At 40.2% G+C, this 23,993-nt stretch overlaps 1 protein-coding gene across 16 annotated transcripts in view; it reads right to left on the reverse strand.

Annotated features, from left to right (window-relative positions):
- The window catches only part of LOC111863401 (plasma membrane calcium-transporting ATPase 3), a 400,552-nt gene extending 377,169 nt beyond the window's left edge, over window positions 1-23,383 (reverse strand). For 5 of the 16 annotated variants that reach the window (XM_023849683.2, XM_023849686.2, XM_023849689.2 and 2 more), the window contains exons 1-2: window positions 23,258-23,351; window positions 19,561-19,665 (exon numbers count right to left, since the gene is read on the reverse strand). The gene's annotated coding sequence lies outside the window, so the exon portion shown is untranslated. Of the gene's footprint in view, window positions 1-19,560; window positions 19,666-23,034; window positions 23,142-23,195 lie in introns of those variants that run through there. The other 11 variants (XM_023849698.2, XM_023849697.2, XM_023849693.2 and 8 more) reach the window with 5 other exon arrangements.
- Between the last annotated feature and the right edge of the window lie 610 nt (window positions 23,384-23,993).

Consider the following 23,993-nt stretch of genomic DNA (forward strand, 5'->3'; position numbering starts at 1 on the left):
CATGAAGCGGTACCGAGGAGTGGCTGTGAATGTCCAGGTTTTCTTAACCTACGTGGTCAGCTCCACGTCCTGGCCGCTTTAATCACGGGGAAACAGCCCCCGGTACTCCTTGAATATGAGGTTGGGTGGACCGCAGAGCCGGTCTAAACGACGTGGAGAAGAGAATATTATTGACCCTACCAGGACTCGAACTCCGACCTCTCCGTCGTCCAACCCATAGCAGGTCGCTATCCCTACCCCTCTTCTGCAGTAGAAAGCAGGTAGACATGGGGAAAGGTGAATAGATGAACTCGGGAGAACAATGTGTAAGATATGTTTTCACAGCGGTGACTATGAAGACTGCCATGTTCTGGGATGCGGCGCCGTGTAGATCTTGTGTGAACCGACACCTGCTCACGTTGGTTCCTCGCTCGCCGGGTTTTCTTCCCTGAAAATGGAGGCTATACATTCTTTCGAAACGTCGGGTCACATAAGATCTACACGGCGTAAAGTCAGAACAAGCTTTACTGCCATGAAGAAGTCTATCCTTAAGTAGAGACCGTAATAGCGCATCAGAAGTGAAACTCTTTAGAAAACGTGTGAAAATAGTCATGATTCAAGGAGACAGACTGAAGCAGGCGATTTGAGTTGTTGCTTTGGCCGTTCTTTGAATTTGGCAGCAGGAGGTTAGATACTGCGGTGGCACAAATATCTCTCTTCCGCCAGGATCTGAGGACAGGAGAATCTTGACGCCGATATACGTGCCCATATGTGATACGTCAAGGCGCAAGCGTAGCTGGTTGAGGCACTATGCTAGAAGCTGGAAGATGACGGGTTCGAATCCAGATGAGATTTTTTTTTTTCAATTTACCTAACCCTTCCAGCCGCACTATGGACCTAGGGTAGACACAGCCTCTAACAGAATTGAGTACCAGGAATCTTCTTGGGAGGTAAAGGGCGGCAGGCGCGTAGGGCTGACAACTTTACCGTCATCTGTGAGCCGACTGTCTAGACAAAATGCGGAAATCTTGACGTCTCACAACTCTATGGGCCTCTACCGACCGCCTCTGTTGTCTAGTGGTCGGAGTTCCTGCCTACAGATTCAGAGGTACCGGGTTAGATTACCGGCGCTACTAGATTTTCTGAGAAGCAGTGGGTCTGGAATGGGCTCCACTTAGCCTCGTGAGGTTAATTGAGGAGCTATTTCAAGGAAATAGCGGCTCCGGTCTAGAAAACAGATATTAACTGCCGTGGCGAATAGTTGCGCTGACCACGCGACACTCTCTGTCCGCTGAAGTTGGTACAAACTACGCCGACAAGAGGCGGTCGCTCGGTCGGTATAGCTAGCTTGCGGACTAAAGCCACTTAGTTTTTATTTGTATACCCATATGTGAAAGAGAGAAAATTAAATGCAAATTAAATTCATTTATAAGAAAATCAGAATTAATGTCTAATTTTTTGCGCTTCTTTATACGAAGTTCTTATGTTTAAAACTGCCTATGTTTCATATGACTGGGATTTATTTTAAGAAGTATTCTCACTTTACACCGTTGTTAATTGGTTTCCATTTTTCTCTATTGAAAAATTTACTGCACACAATGTTCCCGCTTAAATCACTTGAAGTTATTCTGTTACTGTACTTCAAAAGAATGGAATTTACTTTAAGAAATATTCTCTATTTAAAAAACCTAATTACTTCTGTTTGGAGTAAAGAAAAATTGTCTGATCAGTGGAAGGAGTCTATTATTGTACCAGTTCACAAGAAGGGTGATAAAACTGACTGTAGTAATTATCGAAGGATATCACTGCTATCAACTTCATACAAAATTTTATCCAATATTATTCTCTCAAGGTTAGGTCCATACATAGATGAAATTATTGGGGGTCATCAGTGTTGGTTTCGACGTAACAGATCGACTACAGATCAGATCTTCTTCAGTCGTCAGATATTGGAGAAAAATTGGGTGTACAATGAGACAGTACATCAGCTATTCATAGACTTCAAGAAAGCCTATGATTCGGTTAGGAGGGAAGTATTGTACAATATTCTGATAGAGTTTGGGATATCCATGAAACTAGTTAGGCTGATTAAAATGTGTTTAAATGAAACGTATAGTAAAGTCCGTGTAGGTAAACATTTATCTGATAAATTTCCTATTCAGAATGGGCTAAAACAAGGAGATGCTTTATCGCCACTCCTTTTCAACTTTGCTTTAGAATATGCCATGAGAAAGTCTAGGGAAACCAGGTGGGACTGAAACTAAACGGGACACATCAGCTGTTGGTCTACGCCGATGGTGTGAATCTACTGGGTGATAATGTAGATACCATAAAGAAAAACATACAAACTTTAATTGACGCAAGTAAAGAGGTTGGTCTAGAAGTAAACACAGAGAAAACTAAGTATATGTTGCTGTCTCGTCACCAAAATGCAGGGCAAAATCATGACATAAAGGTAGGAAACAGATGTTTTGAAAATGTGTCACAGTTCAAATATTTGGGAACAACGGTAATAGATCGAAACCTGATTCAGGAAGAAATTAAGAGGAGATTGAACTCGGGTAATGCTTGCTACCATTCAATACAAAACCTATTGTCTTCTCGTCTGCTGTCCAAGAACATAGAAACTAGAATATACAAAATTATAATTTTGCCTGTGGTTCTGTATGGGTGTGAAACTTGGTCTCTGACATTAAGGGAGGAACATAGGCTGAGGGTGTTTGAGAACAGGGTGTTGAGGAGAATATTTGGACCGAAGAGAGATGAAGTGACAGGAGGTTGGAAAAAACTGCATAATGAGGAACTTCATTAATTGTACTCTTCCCAAAATATAATTAGAATGATCAAGTCAAGGAGGATGACGTAGGCAGGGCAGGTAGCACGAATGGGGGAGACGAGGAATGCGTATGGGATATTGATGGAAAGCCAGAAGGAAGGAGACCACTGGGAAGACGAAGGCGTAGGTGGGTGAACAATATTAAAATGGATCTCGGAGAGATAGGATGGGATGGTATGGATTGGATTGATCAGGCTCAGGATTGGGACCAGTGGAGGGCTCTTGTGAACACGGTAATGAATCTTCGGGTTCCATAAAATCCTGGGTATTTCTTGAGTAGCTGCAGAATTGGCGGCTCCTGCAGAAGGGCTCAGTTCCATGAGTAAGTAAGTAAGTAAGTAAATGGTACCCGTTTTCTTCCTTGCAATGAGAAATTTAATGCACACCACGTTCCAATTTAAACCAATTTAAGTATTTCTGCCAGTTAGTTTCAGGTTTGTATTACATTTTTCGTGTATCATTTAAAATTAAAAAGATGTTTCTTCTTAGTTTCAAAACTCTATGATGTTACAATTTCTCTTTCAAGTTTTCACAGATTAGATGTTCTGGTCTTATGCAATTCATGCATATATCATTAAAAGCAAGGGACCGAAAGTATGATTTTAAAATGAGTTGAAAACTATGCATTATGCAAATGAATTTGACACGTGAAAGTGGAAACATTATTTTCTATAGACTTGAAAGGATTCTGACGATGGTGTGTGCTGTACAGAACTCTTAGGCTTATTTTGGACTCTATCCATCGTCTGGTACATATAAGACAAAAAGGCATAAGGTTTCGGAGAATGGATCTGTCTCCGTCCTCAGGTCCCGTGATTGAGACTAGCTCTTTCTAACGGGCCCAGCTGAGATGGTCTATCCTGTCCCGTCAAGCTGAGGACGGAGACAGATCCAGTTCCCGAAACGTTGTGTTTTTTTGTCTTGTATATACCAGACGATGGAGAGTCCGAAATCAGCCTAACAGTTCTGTACATAATTTTCTTTGTGAAATTAAACAGCGAAAATTAATTCACTGCAAAACTCAGGTTACCAGTATCTAAATTCCGTTCGCTGTGGGCGAAATCTTAAATATTATAAGAATATATATAAAGAAACTATGGTTAAAATTGTCAGCATGCTGGTCACCGATTTCGAGATTGCGTTAACTGCAATCTGGGTCATTATGGCTTGGTGAGTAAGATTAATGTACGGACTGCGGTGCACGGCGGGATGCTTAGATACCATTTCGCTGTCCTCTTTCCTGGCGGCAGTGTGACCAGCGAAACGAGGATCAATAGCGTGAACTGGAGACATTCCAGTAAGTTGGACGTCCATTTTCAACAGTATTGCCGGCCAAGATAAATATTTTTGGAAAGACAGAAACACATTTGGAAAGGGAGTTGTATATTGACACTATTAAAGGACCTGGTTACATTGAACTCTATGCCTGTTCCATATAACCTGAACGTTATAAGAAGTGTAATAAAATATACATTACGTATTAAAACAAAATATTTCTACATCGTAAATATTTACTCCCTATGTAAATCGAGGTAAATTGGCAATCTTATGAATATGAATACAGGAGAGTGTTTAGGGAAGGTATATAATTTTAAGACTCAAATTATAATAATACTTGTAATTAAAACTTTCGAGTCCATTCCCCAAATGTTTGACTTCTTTTTAGTATCAATCGATCATGTTCCTGAAAATTCTGCGTTAGGATTACATAGATTTTACTCAACAAGGCTCAACCCACGAAGCCCGATTTTCGATTAAATGACCTAAAAACGAAATTACACGGAAGATCTGCAGTAACCACTGACAGAAATTTGGTTTCGCATTAGGGGTGTACAAGCAGTCATGATGACTTTACCTTTAAGTACTTCAACCTGTGTACAGTCTGAATCTTTATTACGACCGATGGTAGGTAGGCCAGGATATCTTTGAATAAAGCACCCCCCTGAGGCTTACGACCAGATTATTATTACTGTCAGACAGTTGTGGGTTTGTTGATGTGGGGCCCTCTCTCTGACGAGAGGACGGATCTGTTGTTCACAATTGATGGTCCTCGCCAGCGCAATTATTTTCGGGTCCGAGTCCCGTGGGACTAGCGACCATATTTTACTGTCTGAGATTTGAGACTTCCCATTTTGTCGCCTCTTACGACTCGCGGGGTCACGAGGGAGGTATTCAACCCCGCCTCCACACGGGGTACCTGTGTACAGAATGCAACCAGATCTATATATTAAGCAAAACGCAAATATTCTGGAAACGGGGCTAACATAGTAAATACAGTGATTAGGCTAAGGTTTGGAGACCGGGGTTAGATTCCCGATATGGGCAAAGATAAATCTATGGGCCACCGCGACCAGACAGGCTCTGGGGTCCACCTAACCCCTAATCCAGTCTAGGCATTTCCCTGGGACTAGGCTCATCACTCATCTCCACCCAGTGTCAAGGGGAAGAATGCTTGGAGCTGTAACTCCACTATCCATACGTCTTTATGGTGTGGTACTCAATCAAAAACAGAGAACCCTTCACTTTTGTATTCATACAAAATTTCCAGTGAACGTTGGCAGGCATAAACGAGAATATTCTCTTTCCGCTTAATGACATTTTCACCTAATAAAACAAGAAAACAAAACTCCGTGGCCTGTAGCCCGCAAACGAACTCTACCGGCCGAGCGACCGCCGCTTGTCGGCGAAGTTAGTGCCAACTTTAGCGGATAGAGGGTGTCACGTGGTCAGCGCAACGGATCCCCACGGCCGTTAATCTCGATTTTCTAGACCCGAGCCGCTATTTTCTTGAAATAGCTCCTCAATTATCCTCACGATGCTGAGTGGACCCCGTTCTAGACCCACTACTTCTCAGAAAATCTGGTCGCGCCGGTAATCGAACCCGGGAACTCTGGATCTGTAAGCAGGAACTCTGAGTACTAGACAACAAAGGCGGTCTATTTGCACCTAATATACACATAAAATTCTATAGTAAGTCCACCCAGGTCGAGTCAATCATCTGTCATATCCGACATCACATCAGACCCCAACAACTTACGAGTGGAGTTATCATGATGAAAGTCCGCAGCTCCCAGAGTCACCACAACATAATGTCTTCCTCAACTGGGAGTAAAATGGCTTCATCCAGATTTGCGTGATTTACGACTGTCATCATACACACTTTGTGCAGTTAACGTTGCTGCTATCTCAACATTTATATAGCCGAGTTGTTATGACGTCGTAACTGCCAAACTGAGTTCCACCAACTTGGATACAACTTACGTTGCCATATCTAATCAGCTCTGTTTCAAAATGTACACCCAACTCTCAGGTGTAATACGAAATATCAATATCATTAAACATTTTTCTTACGAAAGGATATTTCCTGAAGATACCCAACGGTTTGGAAACATATATATTTGTCAAACATTTCAATGAATTTCTGTTCCTATTAACTTCAGCTGAAATAAAAGGTACTTCATAAACAAATACGTCCAAATAAGCATTAATCATGTCATTGATACATGTTATTAATATGGTCGCGTTAATATAGCATATCAAAAAACATGAACATACAGATAAATATTCTTGCAAGGCCGCGCCATAACTCAAGTGGTTAGGCGCTGGCTTTCCATCGCGGCAGCTCGGGTTCGATCGCGGGTCTGGTAAAGTGGGATTTGTGGTGGACAAAGTGGCGCTGGGGCGGATTTTCTCCGAGTACTTCGTTTTCCCCTGTCAATCTTCATTCCACCAAATTCTCCATACTCATAATCACCTGGGCCAGGCTACAATAGGCCAATTAGTGGCCGCCGTGCCGAGTGGACGCAGTTGGACTCCACCCCCCACTGAGCGAATCATTCATGCAGATAGGAACTTGTCCCTGGGCTCCACGACCGGGCTCACTACGCAGAAAGCTTCTACAACAAGACCTACAAACGACATACGTGCCCAATTTCTATACCGTAGCATTGGAACATTAGTATTAAGTTAGCGTACATATTTCTTAACCACTAATACTATTTTTTAACGTATTTTTTAAACATTTTAAAAATATTTGTAATAATTTTAATGTTTTCATAATATATTCAACACTTTATAAATCTTAATATATGGTATATTATTTATATTTTATCTTTTATCTTATTTTGTATCTTATACTTTAACTGTAACACCAACTTGAGGCAAAAAAAATTATGTTAGTATATAAGAAGACACGTTGCACTGGTATGGATCCCTCTCGGTAGTTCAATCACTATACCTACTCCTATATATTACTGCTTGATGAGGGTCCTGTACGGCCGAAACATGTAGCAAGAAAAAAAGTCGAATTGTAAAATATTAAAATGTGAGTATATCCCTTGTGTTGCCGGTTAACCTAATTCCTATATATAAATACATCCAGTACTAAAATATCGAGACCTCATTGAATATTTTGTTTTGTTAGAGCTTTTCTTAAATCAACTTAAGTGAAACCTTTGAAGTTTGTCGGTTGTAAAAATAGGTTACACCTATAGCGTATAGATAGGCACAAGCCGCACATGGGAGCATCACTTGCAATTGTCAAGTAGGTATCTAAGGGGAAATTATACTTTCGGTTATGTGAAAACGTACATTACACCTTCTAGCGTATTTTCTAAAAGTCTGACTTGAAAGAAGTAACTCGACCAAATACTATGCGGTATTTGTAATGAAATAATTACAGGCCACTCTAAAAATGATAAACACAAACATTTCACTTCTAGACCAAGACCAATAAAGCTGTTTGTTTAGCAATCCAAATTTATGATAACACTGAGAGGGCAGAACAGCACAATAGAAAACAAAAGTGAAAAAGTAAAAGTAATGTCAATAGAATAACCATTCTCTAAACGTCATAACGTTTGTTTAGTAACAAATTAAGGATTAGGAAGTAAGCGATGAGCCTGCGGCTGCTGCCCTAAACCACAAATCACAGCAATGAGACATGCAAATCAATGTAACTCCCACATGGCACGAGCCCACAAAATTAATCCAACATTCACATATATAAACTAGTAATACAATTTTAATTAGTGATAATCAAATATAAATTTTCCCAGTCGTGGATGTAGCTGTGCATGTCAATATAAATTTAATCAAATATGAGTATTATTTAAGTCTGTAATACATTTTTGGGTGCCTGAAGCCTTTGCCCTTAGTCATCGTAATTATGGGTATTTCACAACATGAGGCTAAATTTGAAATCAAGGAAATCCATGAACACGAAATGAACGACGCACAAAAGAAAGCGTCTTTAAATACATTACTAGTCGATAATAATAAATGTAAGTTACTCTACACATAAAGTGGAAATCTACGTAAATGTTTCTTTTAGCTGTCAGATGCATTTAGGAGAAGCCAACGGGTTCAACGCGTAGGAGTTAGTAGTTAATTGATTATGGATTTCCTCTTAGTCTGCGGTGACTTTGTCAACAACAAGAATATACTTTTCTGTGCCTTACTCTCTTGAAATAATATCTTTATGCAGAAAATTATGTCAGCAAAGCTAATGTCAGAGGCACGGCCCGAACAACAAGAGGACATTCAAGAGCCCTATACTGCCTCTCTTTAAAGGAAGTTGAGTGTCTAGCACAACACAGCGCGGCCCGAACAACAGGGCGACACTAAAAAGTCATATTCGTCAAACAAGGGAACCAGGACGTGGTAGACACTCAACTTCCTTTAAAGAGAGGCAGTATAAAGGACACGAACCAAATTGGTCCTAAATTTTAACAAAGTTTTTAACCACATTTTTAAACAAACTAATTTTAATAATTTATAAATATTTTAATATATTCATGCACAATTCTGTAGTTGTTAAATGATAAGATATTATATTCATGGCATTGTAATTATGTATGTATATATATTGCTAGTGACCAATCACATTGCAACCGTAGTTTCAGCTCATATTGATGTATCCTTCTGAAGATGGTTTCTCAGGCCGAAAAATGTCAAGGATAAAAGATTAAAAAAGAGAGAAAGAAATGTCACTGACACTGCACGGAGTTGACGACCTTTCGTAATATTGCTAATGTGACGGACCAGGATGAACCAAATCAAATTGAGTAAAGCTCATTTCCTGCCCAAAGCCACACCCCACTCCCCACCTCAGCTGCGCAAGTTCGCACAGTTGCTGAACTGATTTGACGGTTGCGGAACAAAGAAAGAATATTTCCTAAGAGTTTTTTTTTATCAAGAGCACAATCCAGTCCTCAGCCCTGCTCTTTTGGGCGTCAAAATTGCACCTGGGGAGCTGGCAATACGACAAATGTAGATTGCAACTAAATAGCCGTAAAGGTCCCATATTCACTAAGATTTGTACAAAAGAGCATGAACGGTTCCAAACATAAATAGTTACCGTTCCGGACAAATGCATATTTGTACTAAGACACGGTGACATGACGCCTGAAAGCCGGAATAGTTAATTTCTAGGCAGCGGGTCAGTAAAAGGGGTTATAAAAAGGACAAAGAAGATCGATTGATGCAGTTCAGTTTCGAGACGCCAGCCTGACAGAATATGAGTTTGGGAGCAGAGGAATTGAATTCAAGAACTGAAAAAGCCTCTGGAAATGGCAGTCGAATGACTGAGAAGAGATGGCACGAAAGGAAACATACTGTGAAAAGAAGACTTTATGTGTGCTGCAGTGACAGTGAGATTTATAAAACCGTTGCCAGGATAGGGCTAGACAACACTTAGAATAATAGTGTATGGGTAACGGTGAAACATAAAGTATGTAGATCAGCGATAGCGTTATAATTGCCTGTAGTTCAGAGTGGTGTGTATAAGGCATCAAAAAATCCAATCATCCAATCTATATCTCATACAACATAAACTGTAACGGTAAGGAAAAACAAATGTAAATTGCTACAAGGAAGCCGGAGCGGCTCCAGACAACAAATTACCCTTCTAGCAAAGAAAGCTTAACGTAGAGTTTGAACCTTTTACCGATTTTATATTTTAGGTTAGGATCCCATAGGGAAATTATATTTGTCTTTGTATCCGGCCTCCCTTCGATATGTTGCAATTCTGTCAAAGACAGGCTCTTTCACTTCATACACTTCCGCCCCTGAACTAATAATGAAGTCTCAAGCATTACCAACAGAGAATCACTCTAAATCAGCAATGCATTATTGGTTCAGTGTGAATGCCTAGTCATACAAACTTTTAACAGCGAGACACGAGTTTTCCACTACCTGAAAAACAACTGAGCACGTTACGTTACCGGAATAAATATTATAATAAAATTATGCTCGAAAATTAGGGTTGGAGAATGGCGTAACTATGCTCAGTACAGTGAAATCTGTACCCTGAGTTCTACTGGATATTTGGGGGCGTTAACGCTCATATATTAACCCCCAAAAGGTTTCTCCACCTTGTCGTGGTGGTGGGGTTTGCGTGACTCTGTGACCTGGAGAGCTATGCCGGCGGTAGTTTTACTACCGGTAGGGTCACCCATGCAGGAAAGGTCAATGGGTAGAGCCCAGACTAAGAGAGATACCTCGGTCCTCCAGGTTGGGGGTTGGGCATGAGGATAACAACGTCATCCTGTAAAACAAAAAGAATTTTGTTCAGAAACCTAGCAACCAGCCTCGGGTCCATTCCTATGGCAGCACGCACTGGTTGTGGAGACTGGCTGTAGAGGAGGTCACGGCTCACCCAGGGCTGTAGCGCCGAGTGGCAGGTAGGTAAATATATATTCAGTCGTTTCAATACAACGAAAGAGCCATGGATATGCATCGCTTTTGCGCTATATAAACGGGTTATGATCAACTGACAATAAAACCACAGAAGAAGAAAAAGAAGAATTGCCGAGCAAGTGATTGAGTACATAACACGCAGAAGTCACTCTAACTCCATTGTGTCATATTAAAATCGAAAAGAGATCACTCATATTGAAAACATTTAAAATTCAATTTATGCAGGTGGGCGTATGAAATTATTTAAAATACCATATCGCCACATAATGGAATGAAATTAACCATAATTGACTAACTTAACGAGACTTCTGAAGAAAGAAACAGCAACCTATGTAGTTGCTAAACGGAGAGGAAGAGCGACAAGGAAGAGCTGATAATCGTAAACAGAACTTTCTTCCATCTGTGGTCTACTGCAGACTTGTATAACACGAAGGATCTGTGATTTTCCGATCAGCCTACATGAATGAATATGTAAGGGGTGGGACTTCTCGGCCCTTGCACCGCGACCTACAGTGATCTATTGTGCTTCCCCTTTTGATTACCACCTCAGCAAGGATTTTGTCCGTGGGGGCGTCAAAATAGTCACTTGGTTCCATAAAACATTGGCCCAAGTGACGTCATTAATAAATAAATATGTAGCATATATTTCTTTGGGCACCACAGTAACGATGAAACGCCGAAGTCTCTATTGCTCTTTTAAACTAAGGATTGGGTCACAGAATTACTGGGTTTTTGGACCTTTTCATAGTCCGGTATTTTAGGAAATAGAAAAAAGATGTTTCCGAAATTGGATCTGTTTCCGTCCTCAGATGAGGGAGGAAACAGATCTAGTTTCCGAAACCTCATGATTTCTATTTTCTAAAATACCGGACGATGGAAAAGTCCAAAAACCCAGTAATTCTGTGTGCTATACACCATCGTCAGAATCCTTTAGAACCAAGGACTGGGCGTTAATGAAGAAATTGGGGCTTTCATCGAACAAAACATGATACTTACGTGATTTACGTAACTAAAGCATGGTTTTCCTTTTCTTATCTTTTATTCATTGTGTGGTCTGGCAAATACTAAATAAGGCTAAACAAATAATACTTTACTATTTCTCCGAGCTTTGGATAATATTCGGAATCCGTATCTTTTTAAGAAGGGGAGACGAAATTCACGTCATCTGAGCAAAGTTAGGAACCGAATATACATTGGTGAAACCGGCTTCATGCTGTTTTTTACTTTAAAAGCGACATTCTGTTAGTTTGTTTGTATAGTAACTCACAATTCAATCGATGAAACTTCATTAAAATTGGCTTATTTCAGCATCCTGCTGCACTTGTTAATACGATAATTTAATTCTCAGAGAGAGTATTAGAGCCGAAATTTCTTGTGTCTGTAGAGGACCCGTGTGCTACATTGTCACGGATTATTGAACGACACCAGTCTACAAACACGACAAACGTTGCCATCCTCAAGAGCGCCCTTACTAATTATATCATTAGTTTCAGATGTACAGTATTTTTGGCCGCTTCTGTGGTCTAGTGGTCCCGGGCTCGATTCGCGGTGCTACCAGGTTTTCTGAGAAGTAGTGGGTCTGTAACGGGGTCCACTAAGCCTCCTGAGGATAACTGAGGAGCTATTTCAAGGAAATAGCGGCTCCTGTCTAGAAAACCGAGATTAAAGGCCGTGGGGATCCGTTGCTCTGAACACGTGACACCTTCTGTCCGCAAAATTTGGCACTAACTTCTCCGACAAGCGGCGGTCGCTCGGTCGATATAGTTCGCTCGCGGACTACAGGTCACGGAGTGTTCTTTTTTGTTTTGTACAGAAATTTTATTTGATTATTGCTTATTCACTACATTGTTGGTAGGTCACATTACATAGCATCGAATGTTACGGTTGTTAACGAATAATTAATTGGAATAAATGTAGATGGAATTGGTCGTGTCCTATTTCGAGACACCATTCTGGAGGGAGTGGGCAAAAACTACGAAATCCTCAATCGAGGCAGATGTATTCGTGGCCGAGATTTCAAGTCGAAACGTCCCGAATACGACCTAGCAGTGCTGCCTCTCGACCGCGACCAGAGCTATCAAAAGTTTCTTGCGCCAGTCTTCTCCAGGTAAAACTATTTTAGTATGTAATGAATAACAGTTTTAACATAGTAACCTAACATGGAAACGTCTAATATTTTGAAGCCTGATGCTTGTGTATATATCATGAACTTCAGTTCCTACATTACAGAAAACACACTACTTCTTTATTAAGACTGTTTAATGCTGTTCACTAAAAAAAATGCTGTTTATTGTGACAGCCACGTACACTCTGTGCGCGTAATGCTACAAGTGGTGACGCATGCCACTACCACTTTACTTCTGAGCCGCGTGGCAGTCACACAGAAATTGGATTTGTCGACGCAGCTCTGAGCATGCCATGTAATGTAGCTTTCCTATGACACGCAGGGCCCGCCACCGTCAGATTTAAAGCTTGATTCTGCAGTTCCTTTCAGCTGAACTTTGGGGTCGAGGAAACATCGATGCTAATTTAATTTGGACATTAGTTGAAAGTGTGAGGTCAGCGTCGTTCTCAAGCTGTTTGTGCTTCCGATGGACTTTCCCTGTTACCTGCTCAAAGCTACCAACACATGAACAAATATTTCAAAATATACTTCATAGCAGAAGTGTTCTCTGTAACTCTCAACTTAATCAATTATGACGACCATCAGACCGCCTCTGTGGTCTAATGGACCGATTTCCTGGCTACAGATCCAAATGTCACGGCTGCCAGATTTTCTGAGAAGTAGTGGGTCTGGAACAGGGTCCACTCAGCCTCGTGAGGATAACTGAAGAGCTATTTCAAGGAAATGGCGGCTCCGGTCTAGAAAACCGAGATTAACGGCCGTGGGAAACCGTTGCGCTGACCACGTGACACCCTCTATCCGCTAAAGTTGGCACTAACTTCGCCGACAAGAGGCGGTCACTCGGTCGGTATAGTTCGCTTGCGGTCTACAGGCCACGAAGTATGATGACCATCATCATCTTCATCATCATCATCATCACCATCATAAACGTCATTCATCAGTCGGGTCTGGCCGTTTGAGGAAGAAATATGTCGTAAGGAGGAGAAATAAAAATGAAAATTGTTGCATTGAGGACTGAACAGTGTGTGAAAGTTATCCAAGAGCATTTCTAAGATCGTCTCACATATTTTTTATAAGCTGTAATACCGGTTTTGTATATTTTAATTGTACAGAATTCACTATGACCTTGTGTTAATGGCTAAGGAAGAAACTGTGCTACAGGGCATGATTGATAGACTAATTGAAATTGGAAGGTGCTATGGCATGGAAATGAATGTGGAGAAAACAAAAGTAATGAAAATTTCGAGACAACCAACCCCAGTCACAATAAAGATAGACCAAAAACAACTGGAGAATGTGAAATGTTTTAAATATTTGGGTAGCTTGTTAACAGATGATGGAAGGTGTACTTGTGAAATTAAATCCAGGATTGCCATGGCAAAAGCTGCATTTAGCAAGAAGAAGAATCTTTTTACCAGCAAATTGGACTTAAATTTGAGGAAGAAACTAGTGAAATGCTACATTTGGAGCATAGCTCTGTATGGGGCTGAAACATGGACACTTAGGGCAGTAGATCAGAAACATCTGGAAAGTTTCGAAATGTGGTGTTGGAGAAGAATGGAGAAGATCAGTTGGACCGATTATGTGAGAAATGAAGAAGTGTTAATTAGAGTCAGTGAGCAGAGGAATATCCTACACGAAATAAGAAAACGGAAGGCTAATTGGATTGGTCATGTTTTACGCAGAAACTGCCTTCTAAAAGAAGTTATTGAAGGAAAGATAGAGGGGCGGATAGAAGTGACAAGAAGACGAGCAAGAAGACGTAAGAAGATGCTGGATGACCTTGGGGACAGAAGAGGATACTGTCATTTGAAGGAGAAAGCTCTAGATCGCATTAAGTGGAGGAATTGTTTTGGAAGAGACTGTGGACCTGTCGTCTTGACAGATTACTGATGATGATGAGAATTCACTCCCACATAAGTGTCTTAAAAGCTAAGGCATTATATTACTAATTTTTACTCTATTATATTTCTGGAATTTTTGTGGCTTCTTAGTTTCCTCTTCCTCCCACTCTGACGAATTGTACTCTTTGTCCTATTCCCACCCACCTACGCCTTGGTCTTCCCAGTTTTCTCCTTCCTTCCGGCTTTTCCACCAATATCCTATATGCATTTCTCTCCTCGCCCACTCGTGCTACATGCCCTGTCTATCTCATCCTCGACTTTATCATTCTAATTATACTTTGAGAAGCGTACAATTTATGAAGGTCCTCATTGTGTAGTTCTTTCCAACCTCTTGTCACGTCCTCTCTCTTCGGTCCAAATATTCTCCTCAACACCTTTTTCTTAAACACCCTCAGTCTATGTTCCTCCCTTAATGTCAGAGACCAAGTTTCACACCCATACAGAACCACAGGCAAAATCAGAGTTTTGTATATTCTAATTTTTATGTTTTTGTGCAGCAGACGAGAAGACAAAAGGTTCTGGACTGAATGGTAGGAAGCATTACCCGAGTTCAATCTCCTCTTAATTTTCTCCTGAATCAGGTTTTGATCTGTTGTCGTCATTCCCAATTTTCTGAACTGTGCCACATTGTCAAAACATCTGTTACCTATCCATATTGCCCTGCATTTTGGTGACGAGACAGCAACATGTACTTAGTTTCTCTGTGTTTGCTCCTACACCAAACTCCCTACAAGCGTCGTCAATGCTTGGTACATTTAAATTAATAGTTGGATGGTCTGCATGTGAATACCGCTGAAGTACGTAGTTAAAATAATGTCACAGTTTTTAATATTTTGGCTGAGGACGCAGCGTTCTGGTGGGCTATCTGACGACGTTTCGAAGAATCTGACTGCCCTCTTTCCCAAACCGAGGTGATTAAACAACAGGGTAGTTCCGACATTAGTTCTGGGCCAACAGACTACGGTATTGCCCTACAGTTCTGTCTGCATACGTAAGGAGCCCTTAGGATGGCTCTGACGTAGGCAATATAATAAGCAATGCCAGAGGAAGTGTTACGGAAGCCACGGGTCGCGAACGTCATTCTGTGGCAGTTTCACCTGCCATTTCCATGCAAAACCTGATTCAGGAGGAAATTAAGAGGAGATTGAACTCGGGTAACGTGTGTCTTCTTGTCTGCTGTCCAAAAACATAAAAATTGGAATATATAAATCTATAATTTTGCCTCTAACTATGAATGGGTGTGAAACTTGGTCTCTGACATTCAGGAAGGAATATAGACTGAGGGTGTTTGAGAACAGGGTGTTGAGGAGAATATTTGGACCGAAGAGAGATGAAGGGACAGAAGGTTGGAGAAAACTGCACTGTGAGGAGCTTCATAACTTGAACTCTTCTCCAAGTATAATTAGAATGATCAAGTCAAGGAGGATGAGGTGGGCAGGTCATGTAGCACGAATGGGGGAGACGAGGAATTCGTATAGGATATTGGTAGGAAAGTCAGAAGGAAAGAGACCACAAGGAAGACCAAGGCGTAGGTGGGTGGACAATATTAGAATGGATCTGAGAGAGATAGGATGGGATGGTATGTACTCGATTAATCTGGCTCAGGATAGGGACCAGTGGAGGGCTCTTGTGAACGAGAAAATAAACCTTCGGGTTCCATAAAATGCTGCCAAGTTCTTGAGAAGCTACACAACTGACATCTTCTCAAGAAGGGCTCAGCTCCATGAGTGAGCGGGTTTCCGTAGTTACACAAAAACTCTTCTGAAAATGTCAAGGTGGTTGGTTACAGTTAGCCCTCTTCACTTTCATCATCTGGGCAGCTAACCAGGAATCAGCTATCTGCACGGGGCATGGTCCTTTCTCAGAAACTAATGGTCGCTGAGGTAATTAAGAAGTTTCTCGTGTTTTGTGGAGCTCCACCATGTTCAAAAGACACCTCTACTGAACCTTACCCTGAACCAGATGCATCCACAAGTCTTTTGAAGTTCTCAGGGCGTTGAATATTAATACCTCGGTATTCTGGGATATGACGCCGTGTAGATGATTACTAACCGTCTGCTAAACTATACTAAGTCATCCCAGAAGACTGTGACCTTAGGTTAATTCAGTCTGAACTCTCAAACCCATTCCCTTTAAGGTCAATACTAATGTTATTCTTCCATGTGCTAGTGGATCTCACTATTCGGATGTTCTCTGATTGCCGAGACTTGAGTACAAATAGATTTCTTATCTCATTTCTTGCACACTTGCACTTATTATTTTGTAAAATGTTGATGAAAATGTTTGCCGAATGCAGTAAGACAATTTTCACACTTTCACTCTGGATTTCTGTAGTTCCTCTCAGTAGCCGAAGCGAATGCTGGGACATTACCTTCACAAAGGACAATCGATTTCTAGTTAACAGCATACTCAGAGTTGTGGGAGAGGCCCGAGGGAGTTCTGACTATGGACTGGAGGGGTGATGGCTGAAGGGCCAGAAGAAATTCGAAACAGATGTGGAGCAACAGACTTGACTATGGACTGGAGGGGTGATGGCTGAGGGGCCAGAAGAAATTCGAAACAGATGTGGAGCAACAGACTTGACTATGGACTGGAGGGGTGATGGCTGAAGGGCCAGAAGAAATTCGAAACAGATGTGGAGCAACAGACTTGACTATGGACTGGAGGGGTGATGGCTGAAGGGCCAGAAGAAATTCGAAACAGATGTGGGGCAACAGACTTGACATAGTTGGCTCAGGGTAGACCTACATCGCGGTCTTGTATGTGCACGCTAATGAACCTTCCAGCAGTGTAGATTCCAGATCACCCGAGCGACTTTATCCTTCTGAAGTTAGAGATATAGGCCGCTGGCTTCCCACCCCAGTGGCCGGGGTTTGAATATTGGTCTGGTCATATGGGATTTGTGGTGGACAAAGTGGCTCTGAGGCAGGTTTTGTCCTAGCACTTCGGTTTCCTCTGCCGATTCTCATATCACCAACTGCTCCACAATCGTCTGCAAGAAGTTGGACACGGATATCCAAGGGAAGGGGCAATAGAAGGCCTGTTTCTCAATTTCTATAAATATATCCTGAAAAAGGTGGCGTCATATTCCTTTGAAATATAAGTATTCACTTGCAAGACTACAAGGGTCACAACTCAAGATCACTCTCTGAATTATTATTATTATTAATATGACTATTATTATTTTATTTGTTTGTTTCCTTATATGCATTAATGTGTTTTTTTTAATTAGTCTTTGACTTTATGCTGTGTTTGTCCAGTATGTAACTACTTTTATCTACACTGTGCTGTATCTGTAATTGGCCTTGCGGCTGTTGGCTCAGCATATAAATAATAAAGAATTTAATTGAATTATTATTATGATTATTACGTAAACTCATCTCAACTTCGGCATTGGATGGAGGTAAGTGGCTAGACTTGCCGATTTGATCCCAAAGAGACAACCCCTGATACCCATTTTGAGAAGGCTGGATGGGCGTAAGAGCCAGTCTGGGCGCTGTGGGGAGGAGACAAATCTTTTGCCTCTGCCAGGAATTGAACCACGATTCATCGGTCCTCTATTCCGTAGCCTAATCGCTATACCGGCTGAGCTATCGAGGCTTTATGTATGTATGTAGACCTACATATGTGTAGTAACATATGAGATAATAGGTATGTAGATGCAAGGTTCATACATCATTGTGCTTTCCAATTACGTGACGTTTATAATGTGACATTATGACGGTCCATTTTAATAAGACAACTCATCCGCTGCTATGCAACGGCCGGTAGATAACACGCGGCAGCTAGATTCCGTGGCAACAGCCACGCACGCAACAATAGAGGAATTGCTGGAAACGAATTTTCCTATTGTATTAACCCTGACGCCCTGTAGCGAGCATGAACTTAGCAAAACTGTATGATCTGAAATGTAGAAGTAATTAAAAATATATATAAGTAGAAGTATATTAAAAATAAAAAATCTAATAACTAAAGTGTTAACATATCGACGAGTGTACAAAACAATAAGAACCAAATTCTCACTGCTATTAACTCCTTCTATGAAGTGATGATAAATGTGCGAAAATATGCTTGCATTCAAAGTGTCACGGCACGCAGACTGAGTAACATCGGATTCAGTAAGATGACTATGAAGAAAGTCTTGCTCGATTGGTGATTATGCAACGATGTTGTGTTAAGTTTAAGGTGTATAAAAGTGACTCATAAGAGCGAGAAGAATTGTCTTCACATATGGAATTGTATGGAGTTGGAATCTTCTGAGGCACTAAACAAAACCAAAGAAATCGTTGATCAGAGATGTTTTTGCCTGGAATCAATCGAGAAACCTTACGAACCTCTCCCTTTACACAGAAAATAACTCTTAAGTGTGCAAATTTTATAAGCGAGTCTTAGTATTTTACTTCGATTTCATTTACTACACCAATTAAATACACAAACATTTATGTACCATGGAGAACCTCTGATATGAAAGCACCATGAAGTCTTTCTGTCCCGGTTTTATATATATATATATAAAGAACATACTCTACAAAATGAGAATTATGATCCTTGATACATCTTCTGTCTTCTTCACAAGCCATATAAGATACAACTATGAAGAGTGATAGATATTATTTTGTCTCTGTAATAGAAACCGAAAGAGCTACTCCGCTAATAAAAAAGCAGGTTAACTAACACAATTTTGGGCCCCTTTTACCCATTTTTCATTCTCGCATTCTATCTTCCTAACTTATAATTTAATGATATACATCCGTATGTTTCTTTACCTCCAACCGATCGCTTTATTGTAACTTCCATCATCAAAATTTCTGATGTATTTCTTGCCTTCCCACTCCGAGTCGATATAATAATAATACACTAATATACAATTTATAGAATGTCGGTTTCTCTGTAGTAACTTCATTAAGAGCTAGAAATATATATCGTGTTCCTTTTAACGTTTCCTGTGACAAAATTCAATATTATGGACACAGAATTATGTGCAGAAATTCTTGGGCAAAATCAGTTCAGGGACATACCTTTCCGAGGAAGTTCCTAATCTTCCTTGTCAGCTCGTGGCGCGAAGGGACGTCCAATCTAACGCTTCCTCGTACACATCAAAGAATTGGGTGCCTGGTCTTTATCTAGAAAAAAATCGAACATTTGGTTACGAACATTTCATACACATTACCGATTGTTCCATATTTAGTTTAAAATTATAATTATCTGAATTAATTTTATGGAAATGGCGAAATTATTGTTTCTTGCTTACGTATGTCATGTTGAAATTACTGACATAAACAGCGTTTCTGTCCCTATGATGGTTAATTTTGCGGTCGCTTTGGCGTTTCCATCTTTCAGCCTTATAGACACACGGCTGAATAGTTAAAAAAAAGCATACTCCTTAGAGGTATTAATGAGATAGGTAATTAATCTCATTCAAAGAAGGTAGAATTGAAATTATATTTATGTTATTGCATATGTTTCTTCAAAGCGGAGAGGAAAATTGCTTTTCTTATACTAACCATATTGCACAGAATTACTGAGGTTTTGGACGTTTTCCATCGTCCAGAATTTTAGGTAATAAAGGATACGACGTTTCGGAAACTGGATCTTTTTCCGTCTTCAGGTGAGAAAGGAAGACGGAAACAGATCCAGTTTCCGAAACGTCGTGTCCTCTATTACCTAAAATTCCGGACGACGGAAAAAGTCCAAACCCCCAGTAATTCTGTTTGTCATCCACCATCGTCAGAACCCTTAGGATCTACTATCTTGGCGCAAGATAAAATAAACCAAATTTCTTTGCCTTTCTGGACACAGACATAAGAAAACCTAATTAGAAAAGATTAACTGAAATGTGTACAGGCCGGGAGGAACAGAGACACATGAGTAAATTCTTCAGAAGATCGCAGTAGACCTATAAGTCTGTTTGAGACTTGAAACTTTTACAGAGAGCAAAGCAATAAAATCTTTCCAAGCGATCAGAAATGTCGATTTGAAACATAAGCCGATCGTTGCGGAGATTGTCTGGGTCTCCGTCCTCAGAAGATGACAGATCCATCGAGCTCCACTTTCAGGATCAACGACTGACCTGTTGGGAGCTTAGTGGGCGGAGTCAAGTGTAAATCTATATCTGTACCATCAAGCCACACTTGGGAAATAGATTCACAGTGGCCCATCTGGTGTTGTCTTGCCTCATGTTCTCAAAGGAATAAAACGACTTCTCCAGATTGGAGCGGCTAATCGCCAGAGAAAATAAGATCATAAGGAATCATTATGAAGCTGTCGTAAAGAAACCTGCAACTAAAGTAACAGGATTTTGTATAATTCTTATTATCCTCCAGCCACCATGATTCAGCCAATAAGAACTGTAGACTGGGTGCCAGGTGTTCGGTTTCTGTCCAAGTCTATAGAAAATTTCTCTCCAATACTTCGAGTATATCCATAGCGCCTGTGAGACCCGCCTAAACTCCTGCTTACTGAGTATAGCGGTTCAGCGAAACTGAATCTCCACTTCCCCTGCGCACCTTCAAGGAGAGGCGTGGATATTTCTAGCTACCATAGTACAGACCATAGTCTTGCAACCAGAGAAACGAGTAATGTGAGGAAACACGACCACACAAATTCTGGTTTGCGTTATTAAATGAACCATAAGCAGATAAATAATTAAGTCAAATTATTTTTATTCTGCTAAGCATCAATTTCCATTGTTGAAATATTACGTCACTAGCGTCTATTTAACCAATTGAAGGTCAGTGGTAATTATATGTACTGTTACTTTAACATAAAAATAGTAGATTATCCTCATGTAGGACTTTGTGTGTGTCTCAGAACAGCAATTATTTACCTAGCACCATTAACCGGCTGGTCTTTATGATGCAGATGAAGTATGTTTTCTGCGAGGTAAGAAATGAATTTTAAATAAGATTTACACGAACTTAAGATTTAAACTGTTGAGGATTCTAAATTCATGATGGAGGCATTAGCTTCCTCGAAAGGATGGTTACCACCTGCAAGTATTCACGGCACCATAACACAGTATACTACAATATAAATCACTACTGCAAATATTTTTTTTAGTAACTGGTGACGTGAAGCAGCAGACAGGTTACGGCATTAGTGGCGACACCCGGCAAATACTTTTTGGTAAAACAAAATTTATTAAGTGTTATATTGCTATTATTCTGAAAGCAATCGATGTATTGTAAAGTTTGTTTTGTAAATCATGGAAAAACTACAATTATATACGCTGTTTATTAATTATCGGTTACAATTAAATATGCTCTACAGACGAACATTTGTTGTAGTTGTAATTGCATTTGCATTGTGTTCACTGTGTGTAGTGTGTCCTTTGTTTGTGCAGTTTTGTGTGCTGTGTTTGTTTGAGTGTGGTGTGTTATTTTGTATGATGTGTGTTATTTGTGTGTTGTGTTCTATTGTAGTACCATTGCTACCGGATAAAAATCCATTTGCAGTTTAAATAAATAATAATAATAAGAAGAAGAACGTATTAATCATAAATTTCTGTATTCGCACATCGGGAATTGATACGGGTAGTTCTATGGAGCACCACGGAAACCATTGTTATTTAATGTTGAATAATGAAGCTCAGTTTACTTGTCAGCATAGCTCCAATTTGCTTTGCAGAGGATCTTAATCACAAACATTCGTAGAGAACTCGACGATTCTCCTACATTTCATTTCATCTTGATAGAAATTATACCACGTTTGTCCACACTCAGGTCATTCCTGAAAAATTTGACATATAGAAACAGGCTTCAAGTGCTCCTAAACTTATTTTGAGTTATAATTTTGCTGTTACAAACCTGCAGATATTTTCGCAGAATTTATCATTTTCAGTAAAATTTCCAAACTCACATAAATTTAGTTCCATGCATGTCACAGAAACCTGATAGGAAATATGAAATTTAAGTTTTATTAATTCCCAATACAATTATTAATTCAAGTTCATTTTGAATTTTTGAGTTATATGGCTCTTTCAACACACGATCCTGTGAATGTAAGTCCAGTTCATCTGTAGTAATACACAAAATGTATAAAACATAAAATAACTTGGAAGTAAATGACGGTATTACGAAATTCATAAATCTTTATTTGCACAAATAGTGGGTTACCCGTGCAAGGGTCTAGAAAAGGGAATTGTTATCTTCTTGATGTGGAATTGTCTTTCCTATTTTATTTATGGTGAGTGATAAATTCACCATTGATCGTCACTCACTGGGATGGAGATGTGGGATATTCAACAAGATAGTCAAAACGCTGTTATGATACTCGTAAAAGTAATAACCTACTTTACATGTGACTGTAGAAACCATAAAGTAACAGCCACTGACCCTAATATTATTAGCATAACGTCTGAAATAGATACTATCATGAATTCAAACACAGTCATAAAATGAACAGAAAAATGTCACTCAACGCAATATTAGCGTGTATGTCCAGTATACGTAATATTAAACAACGTTTTGAAACTGAAAATTGTATTCATTTACCGTTATCTTATCTCGTAGTATTCGTAGATAAATTCGTAACACAATGTGTTTGTAAATATGAGGTTATGAGACAAAATATTCTTTCACTTCAATAATGGTGTCAGGCATGCTCAATGCTTCCGACTACATTGTAATACTGTACTAGAAGTTCCACTATTTACCTATGCTTATTAACTGATTATATATTTTTCCTAAAATAACAGTTTGATTGTAATGCACCTACACAAGTACACGTCATCCGTGCGTCCAGTCCGCACCACTACACAGCACTCACCGGACTCCAGACATCCCAAAGTGGAAGTTTCAGTTGGGCGGACGGACAGTTGAACGGGCGGGCTAGATTGGGCGAGAGCGTTCGCTCCGAGTTGCGGGTGGAGTAGAGAGAGGATCGATACCTGCGAGGGCAAGCCTAGGAACGGTTCACTTCGCGACCCACTGAGGGAGGGTGGGTACCTACTGCATTTCGGTCATTGGGGATGTCTGCATATAATGGACTAGTCTGTTCCCTGACCTACTTTCAGGTTTCGACGAGGCACAATATGGCAAGTCGATCAGACAGACGATTGTATAATCTCTGTTCGGTACAACACAATGAATAATGAATGGGAAACATCGAAGTTAATACTGATTAGTGCCGAGACACCTATTGATAATATGGGCACTTTTATAGAAATTCTCTACATTTTCCAGGCAAGGTCTGGTATAGTAGTGTAGCAATTTCAACATTTTTCAGCAAATAAAGTGTGTTCTCTAAAATAGTGACCAATAAATTACTTCTATAATTATGATGCTTTAGACCCAGCCAATAGGTTTAGCGGTAACGCCTCAGGCTTGTAACTGGAAGGTGTTTGTTTCGAATCTTGGCAGGGACACTGGCTACCCTGACTGAAGTTTTCTCACCGTTTCTTCAGTTGCAGGCAAAAGCGTAGACATGAAAAAAACGCCTCCTTCCAAATCCT

The sequence above is a fragment of the Cryptotermes secundus genome, unplaced genomic scaffold (assembly GCF_002891405.2).
Source record: "Cryptotermes secundus unplaced genomic scaffold, Csec_1.0 scaffold792, whole genome shotgun sequence".
NCBI classification, from domain to species: Eukaryota; Metazoa; Arthropoda; class Insecta; order Blattodea; family Kalotermitidae; genus Cryptotermes; species Cryptotermes secundus.